At 40.7% G+C, this 26,805-nt stretch overlaps 1 long non-coding RNA gene across 1 annotated transcript; it reads right to left on the bottom strand.

Moving 5' to 3' along the window:
• Nucleotides 1-719: 719 nt before the first annotated feature.
• On the bottom strand, nt 720-26,451 carry LOC119088291. Its single transcript, XR_005091915.1, has 4 exons — nt 26,339-26,451; nt 12,267-12,363; nt 4,073-4,182; nt 720-1,020 (listed from the first exon to the last, which is right to left on the bottom strand). It is a non-coding gene; the product is annotated as an uncharacterized LOC119088291 (long non-coding RNA).
• Nucleotides 26,452-26,805: the final 354 nt, after the last annotated feature.

The raw sequence follows: 26,805 nt of genomic DNA, 5'->3' as shown, positions 1-26,805 counted from the left end.
TAATGACCTAACAGAATTTCAAACAGAATGTGCAACGCACTCAGTGGGTTTCTGGTAGACCTTGCCCATATTACATCGTGAAATCCCATTAAATTCTTAGTTCCAAACACACAACACATGAACTTTGCACTGAGCATGCCATTGCTGCATGCAACAGCAACAAATAATGCCTGAAACACCTCATCTGTTGACTGCTCTGGATTGCAGTCTTTTTACTGTACAGACAGTTTTCTGATCTTAAAAAGCACAATGGCTTAATTATAGACGGCAAAAACTTTTAGTGTTTCCTACCATGATTCTTCAGTATGTATTAATTACTATATCTTTGGATTGCATTGTGTTAGGTAAATAAGTATATATGTACAAATTTATTTCCATCCTTATAGTCAATAGATGTGTATCAAAAGTGTTTTAAAATTATTTGTTTATGACTTATTATCTATAAATTATTTGATTATCTATTTTATCTACTGATTTAGCCAGGTGCATGTGAAATTTTCTTGGCTATAAGGGGTTGTGCGTGTAAAAAGTTTAAGAAACACTGGACTCGGAGATGGGTTGTAAGTAACTTACAGTAAGCTGCAAATAGAACCCCCGAGACACATGATCACTAAATTCTTTCCCCACCAAAGATCAGAACAATGTCTGTGCAAAGGTCAGGAAATGTATTGTAGAGATACAACAGTAGAAACAAGAGCCAAATAACCAGCAATACTTAATCCTAGATGAATGAATTGTATTCCAGAAGAGTCAAGTAGCTACAATTTCCAATTAAATCTTTGCTTTGAAGTCTCCTTCCTGAAGGTCATCAAAATAGATTTCAATTTTGCTTTCTAAACCCAGTTTTTCCCTGGTAGATTAAATTAAAAACAAAGCACAACAAAACTATCCGAGCAGAGCTTTGGAGTCTGCCCCTTTGGTTTCTTCTGAATGACGTGGCCATCTAGAAAGGATTTTTTCTCCAACTTGAAGGCTGCCAACTTTGAAACGTGGTATCCTGTCTTAGTTGCTGTTCGATTTCTGTGAAGAGACACCATAACTATGTCAACTCTTACAAAGGAAAGCATTTAATTGGGGGCTGGCTTACAGTTTCAGAGGGTTATTCCATTGTCATTGTGTCAGCAAACATGGCGGCATGTGTGGCAGGCTTGGTATGCCGGAGAAGTAGTTGAGAGCTACTTCCTGACCCATAGACAGACAGAGAGAGAGAGAGAGAGAGAGAGAGAGAGAGAGAGAGAGAGAGAGAGAGAGAGAGAGAGACTCTGGGCCTGGCATGGGCTTTTAAAACCTCAAAGCCTACCCCTAGTGACACACTTCCTCCAATAAGGGCAAATTTACAGCAACAGGGCCACATCTACTCTAACAAGGCCACACCTTCTAATCCTTACAATCCTTTCAAATAGTTCCATTCCCTGGTGACCAAGTATTCAAATAAATGTGGCTCTGGGGTCATTCTTATTTGAACCACTACACACCTCATGCCAGGCATAGCATGCACTCCCCAGAATCTTAAAGATGAGGATGAATCATCATAGGTGAACCAGCTCTAGGCAGAAAGCACGCAAGTCTAGCCCAAGGTAGATGGAACCTTCAAGATGGCTCTTCAACCCCATTGTATGCTCCAAAGGGGATGCCTTCCACCAGTGCCCTGTGAACAGTGAGTCACTGCGTGGCCACACGTCCCCCTGCCTTGTCACATAGCAATTATTCCATCAGAGGCCCTGTGCACCTGTGTTCCCTGCTGTCTGTTTCAATTGCTGTCCCCTCTGAAATTGCCTGGTGTTGCTTGTCTATCTTCTCATTTTCCAATGACTCTGCTTGTAGTTTAATACATTTGGATTAATTGTTCATTGACCATACACTGACAATTACTCAACTTTCACACTGGAAATGATGGATAGAAAATATTGAAGTTAAAAGCTGTTAGAGACTGATGTGGTCGTTTAAACTGATTGCAAAACTAGATCTTGAGTAAGGAAGACTGAGTTTGTGCTTCACAGCCTGGGCCTCAGAGCAAGACACTTTCTAAGAAAGAAAGAAATTTACTCAGACTAAATGGCAATGGTCGAGAAAAAGCCTGAACTGACCTACTCTGGTGATAGGATGGCCAAACACCCTAACTGTCATGCTAGAAATCTCATCCAATGACTGAGGGAAGTGGATGCAAAGATCCACAGCCAGGCCCCAGGTGGAGCTCCAGGAATCCAATCAGCGAGAAAGAGGAGGGATTGTATGAGCAAGAATTGTTGAGACCAAGATTGGAAAAAGCACAGGGACAAATAGCCAAACTAGTGAAAACACATGAACTATGAACCAATAGCTGAGGAGCCCCCAACTGGATCAGGCCCTCTGGATAAGTGAGACAGTTGATTGGCTTGAACTGTTTTGAAGGCCGCCAGGCAGTGGGACCGGGACCTGTCCTCAGTGCATGAGCTGGCTGTTTGGAACCCGGGGCCTATGCAAGGACATTTTGCTCAGCCTGGAAGGAGGGGACTGGACCTGCCTGGACTGAATCTACCAGGTTGAGCTGAATCCCCAGGGGAGTCCTTGCCCTGGAGGAGATGGGAATTGGGGGTGGACTGGGAAGAGGACAGGGTGGGGAGGAGGGAGGACAGGGGAATCTGTGGCTGATATGTAAAATTAAATCAAATTATAAAATTAAAAAAAAGAAAGAAAGCTCGTCCTTGTGTGGGTGTAAAATTGGGAACCAGTTAATATAATGGAAGAACCATTTGTGTTTATTAAAATAATATGATTATTATTAAATATCATTTTGATTCTGCATCTCAACAGAAGCTCTGTTTGGATATAAGGCATCAAATGAGTATGACATAGCCCTGTCCTTTGGGTTTTTAGGTGGGAAGATAGACCACATCCCCTAGAGAAAAAGTCACTCCTGACATGGAGATTAAAGACCTTAGAACCAGCTGATGAGTGACAGCTACATAAACATTAACTCTTAGCTTGCAAGAGCAGAGCTGGGCTCTGGCTTGGGCTCCTTTTCTTGTCAAGATTGTAGCTCGAGCACTTCAATTCTTGGAGCTTTCAACGTTTCAGATATGAAATAGAGACAGTATTCTCTGCCTACCACTCCCATCAGGTAAATGTAGGATTCAAACAAGGTAAGATTTATGGAAACCTGGAATAAATGCTAACACTTCCACACAAATCCTCAGTGTGATCATTTCCCTTGCTCTATCACATCATGGCATGAGACTCACAAACTTTTTCCCTTTCTGTTTGAGCTTATGAACTATCTGAAGTTTCTATGTTGTGAGTCTATTGCATGCACCTTATTTAATCTCATTACATCAAAGAACTGGAGCTAAGTAGACAACTGGGCTCCTCGGTATGAGGAATCCAGCACCTCATCCTGAAGATAACATTGTTAGAGGAAGGAAGACATCCTCTGAGGCCAGATCTGATTCAGAAAAGAGTTGTCTGGTATCCTCAGTTGACAGTAGAGCAGACTGAGTTTTCATTATTGATCTTTTCCATAAATGTTTATGAGGATTCTCCTTTGCACCTGAGCCCTTGATGTCATGGGGAATGACAAGTTGGAGAAGGGCAGGGCACTCAGTCCCCAGTGCTCACCTTGGCTGATAACTTCTTAGCCCCGATACATCATTCATCTTCCATTCTTAACCCTCCCCCTTCTAAACCCCAAAGTTGGTTAGCCATAAAACACAAAGCAGTCTTACATATTTAAATATTGAGATACAAAGTGGAAAGAAGCATGTGAAAACTTCTTCTTTTTGATAAGATTGTAAGAGGGGCAGTGATCGACATTCCTAGGAGTTCTGAGAGTGTGCAGTGGGAAGACCCTGGTGGAAGAGGCCAGCCTGAGTGCTGATGGACTTGAGTGGGTTTTTGGCTTGGCTGGATCTCTCCCTCCAACTCATGAGTACGGGAATGGGAACCTGGACAACACAAGACAGCTGGTTTCCAGTGTGGGAGCTTCTGGGGGCGCAGTTATGGGGCTGAGCCAGGATACAGTCTGGGCCAGTAATTAGAGAATTTCACAACTTTGTCATGAGCTAAAGTAATATTTTCAGGCTGATGGAGATCTCACATTTGGTCAACACGCCTAACAGTGGAATGGCTCTGCTAAGCTGGGTGACTTGGCAACTTCCTCTATCCCATGGTCCGTAATTTTTCCGATACACGTGGCCTCTTGGATTTCTGTGAGATACAGTAAATATAGAAAACACAGTATTTAACCAGCAAACCAAGTAAAGGGCAGTTAATGGAACCATATTTAAAGCAAAAGCTGAAACAAATTCGGGGAGTCCTGGGGGTGTGTGTGGAGAAGAGGTGCTGTATTAGGGAGGGGCTGTCACATGAGTGAAATACCTTGTGACCGCCCTGCAAGGAGGCTGTTCTATAACTCTGAAGTTGTGGCACACGGTTTGTAAGTCAGACAACAAGCATGTTTGAACTGTGGAGGAGGACGTGAAGGTTTTCTCTTCTTGGATCCCACCCAGACTCAGCAGGCGTGGCACGTTCACTGTATCTTTAAAGAATCATCTCTATTTAGAAAGTGAGGAGGGGGCACTTAGATACACTGATACTGTTGGTATCATGAGAACATGTTATGGGGTCATGAGGCCCTTGGTCTCAGCTCTAAGCATGGGAGGTTTCTCTTGTCAACCAAAGTCACGGATGGGGCTTAAGAAAACCCTGCAGGTGTGTGCTGGAGTAAAGACCCTCAGTTCCATCGTCATCAGGAAAAATATCCAAAGGAGAATAGGCTCTGCATTTTGCAGGGGAAAATCTTTTAGAATCTGTATAATTGTCTATTTTCTCTGAATTTCAGAGCTGTAGACCTTATAACCAGATGGACTTAGCTCCATTGCTCAGTGTATTAGGGGAAAGGCAGGGCGAGAGTTCACTCTGGCCCTCCCAGGCTGTGGTGCCGAGTCTTCCTGTCCCTAACATGGAGCGCATGACTAAGCTACTTGAGTAAGTCCTGGATTTATGATTTATAAACCCAGGAAAAGGGCATTTATCACTTGAATCACCCTAGAAACATGTGTCAAAGTGAAAGAGGGAAATTTGTCCTCTGTAAACTCTGCCCCAGGCTGTTTAAGACGGTTGTTTTGAGAAAATTTGCACACATCCACTGGTCCATGGACTAAGTTCTCTTGGTCCCGGTGAACTCCCCAGTATGGGGTCTTGAATGCTCAGCGGGATGCTTGGTTCTCATGGAGGGTAAAACTGAAAATAGGAAGCCCTTGGCTGCTGACTGTGAGATAAACTTGCTTAAATTGTTTGCCAAGAGCAGTGGGTCATATGAAACGGCACATGACTAACCAGAAATGATTGGAACTTGAGAGGTGCCAGGGTCAATGAGTAAGGTTGCTTTCACCATGGGATCAAGTTCAAGTGGATGCGTCCATGCTCAAGTTCATAAGCCCTGCTGTATTCTACCCTGCACCACCCCACCTTTCCCGATGTGGCCCATCAAGAGATTTCACTAAGACAGACATGTTAGACAATGTTGGGTATAACTGGCTGCTCATTTATGTTTGCTTTTTAATGATTCATCTGGCTCTCTGTCCAATACATTGCTAAGACCTTCTGTTTGAGAAGCATGGCAGAAAGAACAGCAACATTGCTTTCTCTATCTTCTGACCCCTCTAGTGTCCAGTTCTCTTTCCTGACACTGACTAGCCCTTTGGTCGTAATTCCCCACAATAGCTTCATGACATACTGCTTTGGATTACAGCAACTTGAAATCATGTTTCATGCTGTTATTCAAAAATCAAGACAACTGCTTTACAATTTTTTTCTTATGTTTTCCATGGCAAAATACATTCCATAGTGTTTTAAAAGAGGTTTGTCTTATTTTTATTTATATGTCTGTGTGGGGGTCTGTTTATGTAAGAGATTTGTCTTATTTTTATTTATGTATCTGTGTGGGGGTATGTTTATGTGAGTGCAGGTATATGCAGAAGCTGAAAGAAAGCATCAGATCCCAAGAGCTGGACGTAGAGCCAATAGTGAGCCACTCAATGTGGATGCTGGAAACCAAACCCTGGTCCTTTATAAGAGCAATCGGAGCTCTTAATTGCTGAGCCATGTCTCCAGCCTCTGTCCTATGGCATTTAAAATAGTGTTGGCCTAGATTGTGTTCTCAGTGTTATGAAATGACTGTGACTGACTGAATATTTGTTGAATTGGGTAACAGACTGATCCGTCATATACTAAGTTATGCTGCTGTGACAGACAAGCCCAGAGTTTGAAATCTATGACATGTGGTTTATTTATCATCCACGTTAATGTCCACATCGGGCAGCATATAACTTTACTCCTCTTTTTTATTCTAGGATTTGGGAAGGAGGAGCAGTTTCTAACTGGGTAATGTGTCTTTGGTAGGGGACAATAAAGAGATGTCAGAAATGTATGCTGGATCTGAAATAGCACATATCACTTCTGCTCAGATTTATTGGCCAAAGCCAGCTATGTAGCTAGACCTGTTATAAAGGGGAAATAGGTATAGTCGGAAGTTTTTCTGTGTCCTTTTATAAAATAATAACACAGAGGTTTAATATTAACTATAACTGCTTGACCATTTTATCATGCTTATTACTGATTAGCTCTTACACTTAAATTAACCAATAATTCTTATCTATGTTTAGCCACATGGTTTGGTACCTTTTCTCAGTTCTGCCTTCACATCTTGCTTCCTCTGTGTCTGGCTGGCAACTCCTGACTCAGCCTTCCTCTTTTTCCTTGTCTGCTTATCCTACCTATACTTCCTGCCTGGCTACTGGCCAATCAGCATTTTATTTATCAACCAATCAGAGCAACACACCTTCACAGCATATAGAACGACATTCCACAGCAGGTAAGTCTAACTTCTGATGAGGTAAATATTTGATAATAAGAATAGTATCTTAGAAAACCATTTCATTTTAAGCAGTTTAAAATATTGCTAAAGAAGATATATATATACATACACACACACATATATATAAATAATCATAAGGTGCAAGTAAATTTTTATAATGGTAAGAGGAAGAAGAGGCCTCATGCATCTAGGATTTTTTATACCAGACTTAAGACAGAATGTGTCCTTTATATTGGGAATTTAAACATAAGCTTTTGTGAGAAGCAACTGAGGAAAACATAAATAGAAACATTTTAAGACAAAGAGACAGTGTGAAAGGTCCATTTTGGTGGAGGAAAAGGCTCCACAGAAAGTGATACTGTCATCCCTTGTGTTCTAAACTAAGGAGCTTAGCATCTGTCCAGCAGGCAAACAACTGGAGGTTTTGAAAGCTTGTTGAAGAATCAGTTGGAGAGACGCTTAAGACGTTTATGAGGTTTCTTAATGAGCTGAAGAGGGAGGCAGTAAAACCAGAACCAGGGAAGCGGCAACAGTGAACCAAGACAGAACACACAAGCCAAGCTGCAAGAGAAATCAGCGTTGGCTGCAAACAGGCGGGTATGGGGAGTAAACATAGAGACAGAAAGTGAACAGAGAGTGGTGGCATTGTGCAGTGAAAAACACTTTAATAAAGATAAAATAACGTGGGTGAAAGCAATAAAGTGTAAAGGGGTCTGGGATGGCTACATTATATGGAACGACCTCAGACGTTTATAACGACAAGACATTAAAAAGATCCAAACGGTTTGGAGGAAGGCCATGCCAGAAAGAACGGCAAGTACTCCGACTATGATGAACTTGGCATGTCTTGTGGGGTACAGGAAGGTCATCGTGGTGGGAGTAAGAGGCGTGGAGAACAGTAGACATAAATTGGGAAGACAGGCCAGATCATGTGGAATCTTGAATGATTTTATCCTCACAGTGACGGGAAACCTTTTTGTTAAATCTTTATTTCTATTTCTGTGGGTGTGTGTGCGTGTCTGTCACAAGTGTGAGGATGCCTGCAGACGCTGCCTGATGTAGGTGCCAGGAATCGCACTCTGGGGCTCTGTCAAAACAGCAAATACTTTTAACCACCGAGCCATCTCTCTTGCTGTTTTGGGTGAGTCCTGGGAAGGATTTGTGTCTGGAGAATTGGCTGCTCTGCAGAAAAGGGTCGAAGAAGGGATCTATGAATCACTTGAAACAGTGACCAGTTAGGGGGCTGCCACACACAGTAAGGCAGGCAAGAGAAGGCAAGGGTTTAAATGAGGATGACAGGAGTGGTCGTCAGGAGAAATGGAAATAGTCTAGATATGATTCTAGTCTTTTTACCAGCAGCCATATTTCACATATATACCTTTTTTTTATTTCATTGAGCCCAATGAAATAAAGTGCACAGCTAAATGGCTTTAGAGACATGATGGTATCACAACACGGAGTGGAGAGAGGTGCGAGGATAATGATGTTTCTTGGGTTGTGGGTTAAGGAGCTCGGTAAATTCTGGGGGTGTTTGCTGAGTTGTAGAGCACCAGAGAGCAACATACTTAAAACAATGGACTGAAGATGATCTATGAACACATGGAAAAATGACATTCTGACTCATAATATATGCTTGCCTGTTCTTTTCCTGACACAGTAAGTAGATCAAAGGTCTAGTTACTCAAATCTGGATTCACAGTCAGAGAGATTATGCGTGGAGACTGATTGATAGTCATTAACCAAGCTGTGTGTTTAGGGAGCTTTATATTTCTACTACCTGGATCTCTCCCTTACCCACGACAGAAAATAAATTTCTCCTAGAAGCCAAGTAGTATATCATCATGCAGAAGATCTTCTCTGAGAAGCCAAGGAGCAAATGATGGAGCTGGCTGTTTTTGGTGGGCTACAGAACAGCCTCTGTTAGCATCCTTCCATGGATCAAGACCGAGCACACAATCAGATGATGCATCCCTGTTGCCCAGTAAATCACTGATATGTGAAATTGGGTGATCTCCATTGGGATTCCCCAGCATTAGTTCGGCAGCCCTGAAGTGATGTGCCAGCTGCCTTTGTAAACCGTGTTTGTAAATTTATGTGATATACATTCACAAACAAGCTTGAAGATGTATATGTTGACATATCTAGAAGACACAAGCTTGACGCTAGTAACCCACATTCATTACTAAACCCTGCATAAGCAGGAAGAAAAGTCAACTGGGTCGAATGTAAATAGGGAAATACTCATTAGTGAGGAGTTTGAGGTCTGGATTCTTGCCTTATTTGGGGACCCATTTGCTTTAGTTATAAACTAATGTACAGCCAGTCATAACAATGCTTTGTAGCTTACAACCCTTTACTGTTGTTTACTTTAGTGTTGGGAGTTGACTGAGCTTATCTGGATGGTCTTTACCTAGGCTCTTCATGCATTTTTAATCACATAGCTATGTGAATTAAGGACTGTACTAAGCATCATTATCTGTATCTGACGCTTGCTTTCCTTGTACTTGGTCATTCTTTCTAGCAAAGTGACTCATATTTCCGACATGGAAGCCCAAGGCTCCATGAAGTAGAAAGTTCAAGTCCTCACAAAAGTACAGTCTGGGGCTGACACAGTCTCACCATTACTACTTTGTATTGGCTGAAGTAGTCAGCTCAGATTCTCCTGCACAGGGGTGTGAAATCGGGTAGAAGGAAAGAAGTTGATCATAACCATTTGATAAGTGAGTTACACTTAGTCAGCAGGTAGCCATTCTAAACTCACACAGGAATAAGCAAACCTTTTATTAAAAGATTATCATTAAAATAATTCCATGGTTATTCATTAGAATGGCAATTATAAAATAAACAGGAAATCCTAAGTATTGAATTAGAAACTTGTATGCTATTGTTGGAAATGTGATAGTACATTCACTGTGGAAAAGTGTGGCAGGTCTAAAATAAAATAAAAAATTACCCCATTATTTGGTAATTCCATTATCCAGCCTATATCACAAAGGATTGAATTTGGGTTTGAAGGAGGTATTTTCACACACCCATGTTCACAGAAGTATTAGTCACAATACCTAAATCATAGAGGCAACTTTGTGCCCATTGATTGATGAAGGAATTTGCAAAATGGTATTTATAATTAGATATTACTCAGTAATAACAAGGAAGGACATTCTGACACATGGAACATGGATAAACCTTGAGGACATTATGATAAGTGAAATAAGACAGTCACAAAAAGACAAATACAGTACACTCACACTTGGATATGTCAGAAAGAGCTCAGATTCATGAACCTGGGTAGGAAGGAAGAGCAGAGTTTTTCATTTAATTCATATAGAGTTGCAGTCTGGGACAGGGAAAAGAATTCAACTTATGGTTGGTGGTACTAGTTGTACACAATGATTTATTTTATATCATTGAAATATGCAATTTTATACAATTGAAATACACAATTAAATATTTAGGATGATATGTTTGTTATGTCTATGTCACTTTGGTAAAAATAGGAAAATTGAAAAGAAAATCAACTGGTCTATTTGATCAGCAGAGGATATTAAAAAAAAAAACTCCTGAATATCTAGTATATGGTTAGTTTTAATTGTCAACTTGACACAGCCTAGAATTACCTGGGAAGAGTCCTGCTGCAGGATTATTTAGATCAAGTGGGCCTCTGGACTTGTGTCTAGGGGAATGCCTTAATGACCTTGGTTGATAAAAGAAGATTCAGTCTCAAAGTGGATTGTATCATTTCCCGGTTTGGGGCCCTTGACTGTGTAAGAGAAGAGAAAGTTTGCTGAGCGATAGGCATTGCATGCACTCATTTTTCTCTGCCCTCAAGGACAGATACTCTGTGACCAGCTGCCTCAGGTTCCTGCTGCCTTGACTTTTTGCTATGGTGGACTATGACCTGAAATTGTGGGCTAAAATAAGCCCTTTCTTCCCGAAATTGTGTTTTGTCTGGGTATTTTGTTACAGCCACAGAAATGAAACTGAAATGTCTGGTAACTGGTATTATGTTCATCCTGTAGTTAGAAAATGTGATATTTGTAGTTTTTTTTTAATCTTGAAAAACTTATCCAAGATCTGAAAAGCACTTTTACAAGTCAAGGCCACCAGAAAGGAAAAAGTTTGAGGGCTGTGTTAGTGTTATGATAAGGACTTGGTAGAATTTCATAGAAAGGTTCTACTATTCATTTACTGATTTATAAGAAATCTAAGGTGGCTTCTAAAGGAAGGTGAAATGACCTCAGCAAGAACACCATGAGAATCCAAACTGTCGCATCCTGTATCAACAGAAGCTCCTAGCAACACACCCTGATATAAGGGACCAATGACAAATACCGTAACTCAAGTAAAAAATAGCAAAATCAGCCTGGATTTCCAGAACTGCCCAGTTAATCAAAAAGTCTGGAACTCTTCCCGGATTTTTTTTTTAAGTCTAGACAAAGCCTCAAGATAACCCTTGCACAACCAACCTAGTGCCAATGGGGACTGAGAAGACAGAGCTCTGTCTCACCAAAGAGATTTTATAGAAAAGAAGTGTTTTGTAGAGGAGGAAAAGACAGAAGAGGCTGCAGAAATCTTTTGTGGGTGATGAGGGGGGAGGGAGGGCAGGGCAGTATCAAGGGAATGAAGAAACAGTTCTGCCATGTTGAGGAAGCTGATCAGACTTCAGCTTCCTTGGGGGATACGCAACTTTAAAAAAATTATTAATTTGTACTTGGCACGGAATTTGTTCTCCATATAAAGACTCTGATTCAAACCCAGGAAAAACCCTGAGGGTGGTAGGAGACATTTTATTCAGTGACAGTGATAAATGAAAATCTCTTTTTCCTCATCAACGATGCCCAAGTGGAGGTTTTACATCCCAGAGGGGCTGATGGAAAAAGCACGTGTGAGCGCTATTTACTCCCCTGTGAAAGCATCTCTGTACTCATTACCTGGATCACACAGATAGCTGTGGGTTGGACCAGAGGTATTAAAATTGCATCCAGCTAGAGCACCTCCATTGTTCCAAGAACTTTTAATGACCAGATTATTAGGACTTTGACATTTTCTGAGAGTCTCAAATAAATTTCAAAAATACATCTCATCGATTCATATACAATAGCTTAATGATATAGTTCAAGTGCCTTCTAATCTTATCCACTTACTCCTTACCTGGAAGGACACCTGTTCAACATGATCAATTGCACTGATAAATAATCTAAAGGAATGTCAAGTGATAGGACAGACACCAATAGAAGATAATCCCCTCTTGTCACATTCTTAAAAAAAAAAATCAAAACAAACATTCTAAACACAGTCTCTTCTACAGTGCATGAGTTCCACTTCTCAATGAAATTTCCACCTCAGACATACAGGAATGTTTTCAGAAGCTTTATTCCTAATAAGCAAAGATGAAACCAACCCACATACTTACCAATAGTAGAATAATACTGGACAGTTCGGAGGATCAAGCTATGATAACATACAGCAGCACAGGCAGACATCACAGATGCACTTCTCAGGGAAAGAATCTAGACACGGAAGGATGGCATCAGATAAAGTTCAAGGATGGGTAAAGCAGTGGGGAGGGAACAATAGTTGTCTCCAGAGGATTTTAACTGGTGTGAACTCAAGGGAGATATCTAAGAGTCGTGAAATTCTCCATCTTGTCTCTGAGTCAGTTGAACAGCTATGCATGTAAAATGTGATTGAGACATACATTTAAGAGTTGAGAAAACTACAAGTTACTGAACGTTTGCTATATATTACCTTAGAGAAGAAAATATATGCTTTCCAGAATTTTATATTTGAAGATACACATTTTAAGCTTGTGTTCTATGTATTTGTTCTGCATGGATGGTATATTGCTGATGTGATGATGACGGTATCTAATAATTACCTGCAAACACAGTATTCAGAAGCCTACAGAAAGAAGCATGATAGGAAACTGCAATCAAAATAGCTTTTCCATATGTGTTGATATAAAAAAATAATATAAATTCTCCTTTACCATACAGATGACACATGATGTAAAATCAGATCATTTATGTTCAATAGCACTTTTTGTTCATTCATAATTGTTTTTAATTTTAAATAATTTTTCCCTCCCTCTCTCCCTCCCCCCCTTTCCTCTCTTTTTCTTGAGTCAGAGTCTCAGAGTCTAGGCTAGCTTTCAACTTCGTACATTGTCCTCCCTCCTCTTCCCCCTGAGTGCTGGGATTACAGGCATATATCATCAAGCCTGCTTTATCCAGTAGTGCAGATTGAATCTAGGGCTTTGTGCATGCTAGACAAATACTCTACCAGCTGAGCTAGACTTGACTTTACTTAAAATAGTTTCCCATTATTACTTTTCTTCTTCTGGTAAAGTAATTTTATTAGCAATTATTTTAGATGTTTTAAGTTAAACATCATTTTATAAGAAGCAAACTCTAATTGATCAAATTGAAAGAAAATTTTTTTATCAAAACTTCTTTTGGCCTGTTGTTCTTGGTTGAAGTAAAGCAGTTCTAGGTCACAGAAAACATGCAGATCCGTTTCTGTCATTCAGAGTGCTCAGCATCATTAAGGGATCCAGCACACAGTAAGCGGAGGTGGGGGGCAGTAGAAGCTATTGATGGGCAGTATCTTCCTAGGGTGTTGTAGACATTAATCACCCCTATCAGGAGATAAGGTCAGTTAGTAGTAGTTTAATTTCTAAAGGAAGATAATTTCAATGTGGGTCCATCCATTGTGTGAGAAAACCTCGTTCATTTCACTGAACTCCTAATTCTCAGTATAACCAAATGGCAAGAATAATATTGTGGGGCTCCAGGTCCATAACCTTTGTTCTGGATTCAGTTTCAAAACCTAGTTTCTTGGCTGCTGTTTTGGAACCACGAGAAAAGGTCAAGTGGGTCTCAGTGGTGGCTATGGAGAAATCACAACTTAAAAACAAAACACCAACGAAAGAAGCTTGGGCTTTTCATAGAACCTCGGGAAACCAGAGCTTTTGATGCAGGAGTTCTAGCTCCTGAGCTGTAGAGAGTAGAGGCTGGTCTGACTGACAACGTAAGGTGCTTTCCTAATCTCTGTTTCCTGAAAGAAGGATTCTTGTACAGGCTGTTTATGGAGATGCTGGGTAAACTTCTAGTCAGCGTTATTTGTAACTCTAGACAATTTATGGATACTAGTATAACAGGAGAAGCTGTGAATGTTCTCATTTAGAATTGGCAAACAGTTATTTTATTGACTTAAAATGAACCAGTTCCACATGCGTCTAGGTCAAATACCTGCTGGGTGCCAGATGCCGCGATAAGTACTAGATGTCAAAGGCGACATCGAGTCTCATGGAACTGACAGACCCACCATTCAGACAAACAGAAGAGCATCATGTAATCAGATAAGAGGCATTTGGAAAATGCTGTGTTAGTGACTGTGCAAATGGTGACTGGCTCAAGCTCCGATTTCTTCATCTAAGGTAGTAACTAGCTAATAAAGTATCAATGGGGATTAGCCGAGGCCATGCAGTTCAACTCTTTTTTACACTGTTGGCAAATAGGAAGGTCTCAGCTTCTAATGTAGTCACATATGTACATACACTTATTGAAGACAGGATATGGGGACACACAGAAGGAGTGTATTAGTCAATTTAAGAGCCTAACACCAAATGTCCTTTTCAGAAGACATTTAAAGACCAAGAGGACAACTAGGAAAGCTAATTGGGGGAGGACAGTGCCACCAACAATGGATGCAGGTACAATTGATTGGAGAGCACAGTTACATCTGGAGAGTCGAGGCTAGCTCAGAAAAAAAGTGCTAATGAATAATTGTGGAGCCATCTACTGTTTTCATGGTATGAGTGTTCTCACTATGCCTAATTGTAATTAGCACTTATTGAAGAATTGGCTCACAAAAGTGGTGTATTACAACAAGACAAAACATCTCTTTGACCATTTACATGACGTCCATAATTCCACAGTTCCTGGGTTAAGGAATTGTGCTGATGGTAGGTCAAACAACCATTTGTGCTTTTAACCAGGCAGACAACAAATTAGATCCGTCTCTTGAGAAGATCACTCTGTCATCAGACAGGAAAGAAGAGAGCCAGTTGGAGGCAGTGATCCAGACCAAAAATAAAAGCTAGCAGTAATCATGGTAGTAAGGGAGATGGGGGTGGTGGTGGTGGGTGGATTTAGATAATAGTAACACTTACCTGAAGTGGCAGTTTAGGCAAGGGGCACATGCAGAAGTTAGTCTGAGTGTGGAGCTTAGGCAACATGGTTGATGTAAGCACCATTCTCCAAAAGGGGCAACTCAAGACTACCTAACTAACTAACTGAGGTACAATTTTGAGCTCTTTACCTACGTTATATTTCCAAAAGGCTGCTGTCGGCTCTGTGTGTCTCTGGCCAGAGACAGATGTGGAAGAGATAAAAAGATCTGAAAATTATCTGCATGTAGAGGGTAACCAAAGCTTTGTTAGCACCTAAACTTACAGGTAGCTCCTATGACAGAGGTGAGAAATTCCAGCCTATCAAGGACTGGGGCAAGGAAAAGATGTAAGAAGAGGTGCGGCTGCGCTACTAGGGGAATAAATAGAAGACGATGTGCTGTGCAATCAGGGGTGAGCTTCTAAAGGAGGCGGCGTTCAGTGGTGTTAACTACTCAAAAAGAGTCGCCGAAGAGTGAAAAGCGGTGATGGATTTTAAATAGTGTCCTTGGTAAGGCCAGAGGCAGTGACATGCCAACTGCCGCAAATGGAGGAAAGTGAGACCGTAAGTAAAGAAGACTCTCCAAAGGGATGGGCAACAAGTGGGAGAAACCGCCGAACATCATTAGTCGTCAGAGACGTATCGATCGAGACTCCAGCGAGACAGCACCTCAACTCACTGAGTATGGTTAGTCACAATGGCGCAGTTAACAAATGCTGGCAAGGAAACGGAAGGAGAGGAACGTCCACACCTTGGTGGGGATGTAAATTAGAACAGCCATTTTGAAAACAGTGCAGTGGTTCCTGAAGCGAAAACAACAACAAAAATCTAACTTAAAAAACAGAACTACTATACAATCCATCTATAACCTCCTCTGGGTGTGGACCCCTGGGAAGTGAACTCTGCATGTGAAAGAGATAACTGCATGCCCGGGATTATTGTAGCGCTATCTACAATTGTCATCTGCTGCAATGCTGATGAAACTGGAGCACACTATGCTAAGTGAAATAAGCCAGACACAGAAAGACAAGTACCACGTGTTCTGCCTCATACATAGAAGCCAAAACATTAACCTGGCATGTCCTGATGATGAAGTTACCTGACAAGAAAGAACTTAAGGGAAGAAAGATTTCTTTTGCCTCACTGTTTGAGATACAGTCTATAAGCATAGGGAAAGAATGGTGGAGGGAGGGCCTCATGGCTGTGGCAGTGGGATGATGAGGCTGCTGGCTTACATTTCTGCAGACCGAGAAGTGGAGGCAGGGTGGAAAATAGAGCTAAGCTATCAACCTCAATGGCTATTTGCCAGTGCCCCTCTCCTCTGGCTAGGCTGTACCCCCTAAAGGTCCCACAACCTTCCCAAATACTGTCACCACTGGGGGACCAAGTGTTGAATCATATGAGCCTGTAGAGGCCAATCTTCATTCAAACGATAACACTAGGAAGGATATTTGGGGTAATCCGGGCTTATTTTGTCTATCAGTAGTGAGTGGTTCACACATCTGATTCTCAAAGATCACTTCCAATCACATTACCACAGCATGCTCTCAAATATCTATAGCACATACATATACAAGGAAAGCCTCCTATTATGAAGGAGGTATTACAAACAAATTTTTGAAAAGATAAAACAAAACACTCTAAGGGAACTGGACAAAAGATCTGAATAGGCAACTGAAAGATAAAAAGTAATGACCAAGAGACATGTGAATCTCATGCTGAATCTCACCAACAGTATATGAGACACTTTTCATCTTTTATTTGGAAAGATTTAAACCAAAAGTGCTAACCCAGTATTTAAGTCTGTTTTAATGAAGTACTAGGTAGTTATTAAGAGAATAAGATGGATTTCTTCAATATACTGCTAATCAGGAAACAAGTCAAGGTTCATTGTGATATTTCCATTTATAAATATTATACAAATGCATGTATGCCTCTAAAGGTAGGAAAATGTTTGGAAGAACATGAAGGAAATTATTACAAAGTCTAACTCTGGTGAACATAGACCATGGGAGGAATAGAGAATTAAAAAAAAAATTTAATGGAGAGCTGGAAAGATGGCTCAGCAGTTAAGAGTGGTGACTGCTCTTCCATAGGACCCTGGTTCAATTCTCTGCACCTCCATGGCAGCTCACAAGCATCTGTAACTCCAATTTTAAGGGATTCAATGCCCTTTTCTGGCTTCTGGGGCTACCAGGCATGTACCTGGTTCAGGAAAAACACACATGCACATAAATGTACATATAAATAAATTTTTAAAAGTTGGTGCTGAAATGATGGCTCTGTGGTTAAGAGTGCTTACTGCTCTTGTAGAAGACCAAGGTTCAGTTCCCAGCACCCATGTTGAGAGGCCCACAGCCATTTGTAACTCTATCTCTAGGGGATCTGACGCCATCTCCTGGCTTCTGAGAGCACCTGTACTCATGGACACATATCCACATGCAATCATACACACACACACACACACACACACACACACACACACACACACAAACAAAAATAAAATAAACCTTGGGGTATTTTATTGCAGAAACATTTGAACACACAAAACACAAAGGACAATGTTATGTCTCTATTTCGATTGGCCCGTCAACAAAGCTTAGCAATTGTTATCATTATGTGATGATACTATCCTTTTTCATTCCAAGAAAAATAACCACTCGAGTATATTTTTATTTAATATTAAAAATCAACCCAACTCATCAAAAGTGGTCTGCAGCTGTGGGTCATTAGCCTAATCTTTGAAGCAGGAAGAGGCTTTGGAAGCTACGGTTCGAGCACAGGCCTCTCTGAACTTGGTCAGCAGCACAGCTAGAGGAACAGTAAGTCCTGTCTGGACACCACAGGATAATTCTTAGTTAGAGAAGTGACATCAGAGGAAGCCCACTGTAGTGGCCTAACCACCCACACCCCCGGCCTGTGCTTGGAAGCAACAGCTCTATTTACTTGGAGCTTAACTTTCATCTCTTAATTCAGGCTTACTCCAGTTCCCAATGGAGCCCAAAGCTGAGAAAACAGTGCCTTCCTCCTTTTCAAATTGGCTGTGCTTTGGGTAGCCAAATTCCTTTCACCAAATGTTAGCCTGGTCCTGTATGGATGTCTCCTGCTGGAAGTTCAAAGTTGTCTGGAAAATTGTGTAGATCCCTAGCTCCTATTTAGAGTAAAGTATCAGATGCCAAGGACTGAAAGCTCACCCCTGACACACATCCATTCATTTTTTTTTTTTAGCCATCACTAACAGTAGAAATCTTGGCCAGACTCGGTGGTAGAGTTGGGTTATAAAGGTGTGCAGTATTTGGCCTTCTGGATCTTCTAGAATCTAGAATGAAGTGTCCAGTTTGCCATACTCTGTCTGCCGGACCATTCTTCCCTATCTCGTCTACCTACTCTCCACCTTATTCTTCAGACTTGGCTCACAATTCATTGTATTTGATAAATGACACATGGAACTTACTGCTTCCCCTGGTAAGACTTTCCTGATCTTGTCCACTTGTTCTCACCCTGCAAATCTCAGGGCACCAATCATCACTGTAGATGAACCTCCATTGACTGGGTCCTGTGCTTATCACAGATTCCTACTGTTTGCCTCCCTTTGGGGATAACATTTAAAATTATTATTATTATTGTTGTTATTATTATTATTATTGTTATTATTATTGTGTGTCTATGTGCATGTGTGTGTGAGAGAGAGAATGAGAGAGACAGAGAGAGAGACAGAGAGACAGAGAGAGACAGAGAGACAGACAGACAGAGTGGGGGAGTCATGTGCCAGGGTGTGTGTGTGGAGGTGAGAGGACAACCTGGTAGAAATGGTTCTCTCCCCCCACCTTTATGTGGGTTCTGAGGATCACACTCAGGTCCCCACAGCAAGGGCCCTTTTCACCCGCTGAGCCCCCTTGCCAATCTTGGATGGCAGAACTCTTCAAGAAGACGGATTGATATGTGCTGAGTGAAAAATCACAGTAAATCAACACTAGAAGAAGTGTCAGGGGACCCTTGGCTTTCTTTTAGAAATTTCATCGCTTTCTTTTCCAAAGGAGGGACTTGGGAGAAAGAAGCTGATATCTGAGTGATTGCTGTGGTCCCCTGGCTCCGAAGAGCACTATTCAGGAAACAAATGTTTTCCGTAAATTAAAACAAAAAGCAATATGTTTTTAAGCAGGCTCATTTCTTGTCTTCTTGTTCTTTGTCAACAAAAGAGATCTTTCCTTTAAGTAGGCATTACGACATATTATTATCTTTGCTGGTAGTCTTTCTGTGAATTGAGACACTTACAGGTAACAAGCAAAAAAAGTCCCCTTGGGAAACTGACTTCAGAGAAAATTCCAACACCCATTGTTTTTCTTGATTTCTTTTTGGCAAGGGTTCCAAATCCTGGCTGTCGTTTCATAGTTTGAGTTTAATCCAATAGGAAAGGAGATTCCATCTTTATTTATAACTCCTGCTGACAGCCCCCAGCATGGGTGGGAGCCCAGGATTTCTGGAGCCAGTCTTGGCATCTGGGCTTTCTGGAAGTAAGAGTCCCATGTAAGCCTTCCTGAGTGAGGACTGTGTGCCGCCACCTCCTTCTGTCACAGGACAGCCGAAAGGTTTCTTTGTAGTATAGCTTAGTGTTAATGATTCCATTAATTGACAACAATCCTCACCGATTGGCACACCAGCCTCCCAATTCCAATTTGCCTCAAATACCAGAGAGAAGGAGAGAGGTAAAAAGTGGCTTCCATTTTAAAGAAGCTAATAGGTATCCATGTTCATGGTATGCCAAGGACAACATTGTTTATGCTTTACATCATACCACAGGGTGGGTATTCTTATATGCCCCACTTCCTAGACGATGAAATGGGTTTCAGAGAGGTAAGCATTCAGTCAAAGATAACATATTCTACTAAATCAGCAGAGGTAGCATACTCCAATGTAAATAAACTGTCAATCAAGAGTTATACATAGGGCTTGGGGATTTAGCTCAGTGGTAGAGTGCTCTGAGTTCTGTCCTCAGCTTATATACATATAAGAATTTTGAGATACCCTCATTTTTAGTTAATTTTAGCAAGAAAATAAAAGCTAATTTTTGGCACATCTCACAATTTATTTAAAAGAGAAGCTTTAACTAATAAATAAAGATCTAACTTTTAACAAAATGAAGTCTAATGAACTGAAGAAATACCCTCTAGGCAATAAATCCAGGAGCCATTAATGAGTTAAGTTAGTCAATGTGAGCATTAGTGGCGGTAACAAACATTCTTGCATCTCAGTGGCTTAGCATGCTTATTTATTTCCCAAAGCCAATGAAGCCAGTAGTTGGACTCTACCCCACACATTATTCATGTAAGGTGAAAACTTAGGGAACTTCAGAAAAAAAATCCTCAGCATCAAGAAAAGTAATTTTTTAATTAAAACTTTTTTTTGAAAATTTCATGCATGATTTGCATTCTCATCCCTTCTTTTCCCCACGTAGCTCCTCCCATGCCATGCCCCCCTGTAGCTAGAGTTTTCCTGCCTTGCCCACAGTCAGGACAAATCTTTGTCACCCGTCAGTCCCACAGCCGCTCAGACCCAACCAAGTAAACACAGAGACTTATTTTGCTTACAAACTGTATGGCCGTGGCAGGCTTCTTACTAACTGTTCCTATAGCTTAAATTAATCCATTTCTATAAATCTATACCTTGCCACGTGGCTTGTGGCTTACTGGCATCTTTTCATGCTGCTTGTCAGGGTGCAGGCTGGCAGTGTGTCCTTCTGCCTTCCTGTTCTTTTATTTCTCCTCTCTGTTAGTCCCTCCTATACTTCCTGCCTAGTCACGGCCAATCAGGTTTTATTTATTGACCAATCAGAGCAACTTGACATACAGACCATCCCATGGCACAGCCAAGTGCAGACCATCTCAGACACCTGCACTCAGGCTCGTGGTCCTAATCATCCTCTATGGGACCTGCTGGATAAAGCCATGAGGAACCCAAGAACAGGCTCCCACAGGACATCCAGAACATCCCACAGCACCCCCTCACTTCCTCTCAAACTTGTTACCTTTTCTTTAACTGTTACATCGTTACACAAACGCACACACACATGCATGCATGCATGCGTGCATGCATGCACACAGAGCCTAAATCCATTTATGGTTACTCTTCTGTGTATTTGTTTAGGACTGACTACTTGGGATTAGATAACCTATTATGGGAATCATCCTGGAGAAAAATTGTTCTTGATTCCCTGTCTCCCAGCAGCCATTAATTGCCTGTAGCTCTTCAATCTGGGGTAGGACCTTGTGAAATTGCCCCTTCTACATTGGTATGTCAACTGGTGCTGTCTGCCATTGTGCTGGTCTTGTTTAGGTGACCACAGTTTTGAGATTTTATGTGTGCAGTTTGCTAGTCATATATAGAAGACACTATCTTACAGAAGACATCTGGTCCTCTAGCTCTTAGAGTCTTTCTGTACCTCTTCCTCAATGTTCCCTGAATTTTAAGAGTAGGGGCTGTGTACAGTGTGTCAATTGGAGTTGGCTACCTCAGGATCAATTGTTTTTGGCCTTTTAACCAATTACGGATTTCTGTAATGGTCTCTGACTGCTGCAAAAATAAAAAAGCTTCTTTGATAAGGGGTGCAAGCCACATTTACTTGTGGCTATAAGGGTAAGTTTTTAGAACACAGTTAGAATTATGCTGGTCTAGGAAGTGGCAGTACTAAGTTCTTCTAGTTTCCGTGACCTCACCAGCCATGAGTACTTGGCTAGGTTTACAGTACCAGACACAAATTCCTTCTTATTGAAAGGACCTTGAGTTTAATTAGACAGACGTTGGTTGTCCTCACATTATAAGTGCCATTGTGGCAACTTTGGGCATACATTGCCATACTGGTCATTGTTGGTTTGTAGGCTTTATAGCTGAGTAGGGCTAGTGATTGCTTTTCTCCCTTGGCAGTTTGTACAGAACCTTCAGATATATGGAAGCTAGTCTTCAGAGAGGAGGCTTCCAGGCCCTGGGTTTAAGGTTCATTGTTATTTTCAGCAGTAGGGTCTTAACCTCCAATTTCTGGGAAACAATGAAAGACAAAGAAATAGCCTAAATTATTTTGATTGTCTCTTTGATAACCATGACGAACAACTTAAGGGGTGGTTTCTCATGTCTTAGCCCAAGGCTTTTGTGAACAGAGAATCAACTTTTAAAATAAAATCAGGATTAACGAATTAACAGGGTTGGGTTAAAGGCAGGAAGGGCATTGTTATAAGTGGCCAACAAAGTCAAGCTGGGACTCAGGAGAGGATGGTCCTGAGTGCCCTATGAGTATACACCTCCTAATGTGTGCTCATTAGGTTCTCAGATGGTCCTTCAGCACAAATTTAAGTAACACCCTCACCAGCTACTCTCACATGTTTTGTTTCACTCATGGTAAATTCTTATACTCTGGTATTTTGATTAACTTTTCTAACCCTCTCTTCCTCACCCCAAACCATGTTGTAAGTACCACGAGATCAGAGATCTTGGGAGGCAATTAACTTTAATTACCAACTTGATACAATCTAGCATCACACGGGAAGAGAGTCTCAATGATGGATTGCTATGAGATGTTCTAGTCCACTGTGGGTGGTGGCACCACTCCCTAGGACAGGGCTTCTGAATTGTGTATAGGTAGAGAAACAGAGTTGAACACAAGCGAGTACACATCGATTTCTCTCTGCTCTTGACTGGATGTTGTGATGTTACCAGTTACCTCAAGCTTCTGTCACCATGATTTGCCCACACAGTAAGGGACTTCTGTTACTGTTAATATGGTGACCTGGAATTTTGAGCTAAATAAACCCTTTCTTAAGCTATCTTTTTCTTGGCGTATTTTATCACAGAAGCAGCAATACAACTAGATTACATCGTCTTTCCTGTTTCCTCTCAAGACCTGCAGAAGCGCCTGGCTAGAGACAGTGTTCAAAAGATGCCGTGCATGGACCACAAAGTAACTCCTGCACCGCACAAGGCTCAGAGAATACTGCTGAAGAGGGGGCAGAAGGCTGGTAAGAGTCGAGGAGGAGGGGGTTTGTGTGAGACTGTCTCCTGATAATGCCAGAAGCCACATCGTTAAAGTCCACCAACATGTCTATCCAATCATGAGCCGAACAAAGAAAACACCAATAGACATGCTAAAATGGACTGGGAAAAGCCCATGAGGCCTCAACCCCACAGAAAGAACTCCAGGCAACCAAGAAATGCTGAAAGTGAGAGAAATAGACTTCTCCAGGGAAGAGCACACCAGTTGGCTATCCAATACTAAATGATCCGCCCCGAAAACATCCATAGAAGTAACATTATAAGGACTATGTTGTATTTATATGTTTAGGAATGTATATGTAGACCTATATTCATGTAGTGAAAATTAATGGAAAAAGAGGCCATGAATTTGAAAGAGAGCAAGGAGGAAAACATGGGAGGGTATAAATGGAGAAAAGGGAAGCAGGGGATGATGCACCTATATTAATCTCAATGAATAAAAGAAATAATTTAAAAGGTGTTGTAAATAGTTGAAATCAAATTTTTGGTTTTCCTAAATTATTTTTCTTTCACAAAATTCCTCCAAAGTGACTGGCACACTAATGCCCGCAGTTAATGATAGATATAATTATTATTGTGTGGATTACAAAAGGTCTCTGGATTAGTGAATAATAAGCCAGAATAATGTAAATATCACATTCATGCTTTTGATGAAACAGATATTATTTTTCAATAAGAGAAACCCAAATTAGAATATGTAACTACATATGTATATGTGTCTGTATGTATGAATAATCCTCATATTTCAAAACTACCATATTTTATGTGGTATTTTATTATTCTTGATGGATCATAGACATGAAGAGAGTTCTGGAAAAGACCCATAAAGGCAACATTTAAAAAAAAAAAGCCGTGTGTGTGTGTGTGTGTGTGTGTGTGTGTGTGTGTGTATGTGTGTGTATGTGTGTATGTGTGTGTGTATGTGTATATGTGTGTGTGTGTGAGTGGTGGTATGTATGTGCACAGTGTGCATGTGTCACAATGTGCTGCAGAGGTGAGAAGACAACCATGGGTGTCAGTCCTCACCTGCAGCTTTGGTTTGAAGCAGAGTCTCTTCTCATGAACCCACTGTGCATGCAGATTAACTGGTCAGTGAATTCTCCGGTCTCTTCCTCCCATGAGCTGTGGGAGTGCTGGGGTTACAGACACGAGCTACCATGTTGCTTTAAAATGTAGGTTCTGGGGATTTGATCTCAAGCCCTCATGCTTGCGTGGCAAGCACTTTACTCCCTGAACCATTTCCCTAGCCCTGTGAAGACAGCTTTTATAGATCTAAGCCCTCAGTGACGACCCCACATACACCCCTTAAGAGTAGATAGCTCAATAAAAGAAGCATACATATAGGTATGTTAATGTGGATATAAGTGGATAGATATGCATAAGATTTCTGATGGTACCTAAAAAAATTACATATTTGTGTCAATTGATGACAAGATCATTCACTCCAGAGTTCGCATCCATCTGTCTACATCAAGACACTTAAAAAAAAATAATGTGGAGTAACTCATGATCCGAATTCAGGCAATGGCCACTGATCCATAATTTCAATAAGCTTTCTTAAAAATCCATGGATTTTTACCAGACTGGATTTGTCTTTAGATGCCGGGTCATATTTCTCTAGCAGCAATACTCATCACATGATAAGATCATTATGGAAATCTGCAATAGAGTCGTCACACTGTACTTACTCAGAGCCAACTCTTCATTTTGACATTCTCTACATTTTAATGTTTCACCATTCACCTACATTTTAACATCTCTAAAATCAAGATGTCTTCTAATCAATATTTTATGAAAATAGTACTTTCTTTTATTTTCTTAAAAGATGTTATTAAAGTAATGGTATCTTCCCATCCGTGGCAACTGAAGATCAAGAAAGAACAGTATTTATTAGAAGAGTGATAGACAGCTTTATAATCTGAACATATTAAAACTTGTAAAAGTGATAAGAAAACAGTAGGATCTTGAACCGTGAAGGCAAAGATCATGAAACTCCAGTTCACATGGGAAAATATAATTAGAGAGCAATATAAATAATCTTGCTAGAACTCAAATGAATGCAACTGAAAAAAATCCACCTTTTTGTTTTCCAGATTTGCAAATGATAGTTCCTTTAAAACCCTCTGCTAATCAGTGTGAAATACAAGAAGTGTCCTTATCAGGGGCTGTTATGTAAATTGCTGCAAAAATTTCTGGATAGCAATTTGGTGGCATAGGTTAAAATCCTGCAAATGTTCACATCTTATTTATTCTTTTCAGAACATATTATGAGAAAACAATCAGAAAGTGGTCTAAATACATTCTCCAACTAAGAACTATAAAAATAAAGGCATAAAATTTACATACTTTCAGTTATACAGTGAATCAAGAAAAATTATAATAAATTTGTCAATAAATTAATGAGGTTTTATTACTGTTAGTGTCTGCTTGTGATCACTAGGTAAACCAATCTACTTTATTTTAATAATCGGATGAAATTTTAAAATACTAGAGAAAGTGATCACCTAATATTCTGGCAGAATTTCCATTTTTACCCAATGGAAGAGAAAGTAAATTACTCATTACAAAGCCTGCTCATAGGTGATATTTACACACCAGAAATTATGCATGTGGAGTTTATGCATATTTGTGGAGCATACCCAAGGTAAAATATTTCAAGTTCTTCGGTTTCAAATACTTAATATTACTGGTCTTTGCATTTAAAATTTGGAAGTAGCCAGGCGGTGGTGGCACAGGCCTTTAATCCCAGCACTCGGGAGGCAGAACCAGGCCTGTGAGTTCGAGGCCAGCCTGGTCTCCAAAGTGAGTTCCAGGAAAGGCGCAAAGCTACACAGAGAAACCCTGTCTCGAAAAACAAACAAAATTGGAAGTAAGTTGCTTTGAAGCTAGTTTTATGATCATTATTCTTTTTGGCACACTGGCAGCTCACTGGATAAATTCACTCCGTGTCTTGCCTTCCTGGATGAGGAAGTGTTTGGTGTCCTCACTAAATATGGGATTAGTCAGCTCTTTATTATCTCCTGAAAATAATAGTCGGATATCATTCTTATCATAGAAACATTTTTTTCAAAAGCCAACCAAGACTTTAAGCTGCTAGTGAATGGTTATATAACAAGAATATTGCGAAATTCCCCTTTTAATAGGATGGCAGTATTTAGTTCAATACTGTGTCTCACAGAGCAGCCTCCTGAGATCTTGGCTGAGTTTTTAAATTTTAACTTCGTCTAATTTTGGGGACTGTCGTACATGTATATAATGTATTTTGATACAATACCGCTCAACTTCTCCCAGACCCCACCATGTTCTCTCCCGGTTTCATGCTCTCTTCTCTTATTTCTGCCTTTATAACTCACTGAGCACAGTTAAAGCTGCCATATTCAGCATGGTTATGGGGCCGTCCATTGAGCATGCGCAACCTACAAGGGGCCGCAGCACTGACGAACACCAACGCTCCCTCCTCCAGTGGCCGCCAGTTGTCTGGGCTGATTTGTAGTCTCCCTGCCTCTCCACCTCACCTTATTTTTCATCACATTTTCTTAAAACAAAGAAACAAAAGCACAAGAGTCCTTTGCCTCTGCCTTTGATATTAGGAAAAAGAAAATCAAGCAATTAAGCAGATCCTACATTTATGCACTATCTTTCTCCTCTGTTTTAATAACTGCCTTCTTGTTCTATTTACTGTTTTACATGTTTGCCTTTGCTTTTTACTTAGGTATATTGACATGAGGATATCATTTAGGA

This window comes from Peromyscus leucopus, chromosome 6 (assembly GCF_004664715.2).
Source record: "Peromyscus leucopus breed LL Stock chromosome 6, UCI_PerLeu_2.1, whole genome shotgun sequence".
NCBI classification, from domain to species: Eukaryota; Metazoa; Chordata; class Mammalia; order Rodentia; family Cricetidae; genus Peromyscus; species Peromyscus leucopus.
This window is presented reverse-complemented; position numbering and strand designations above follow the sequence as displayed.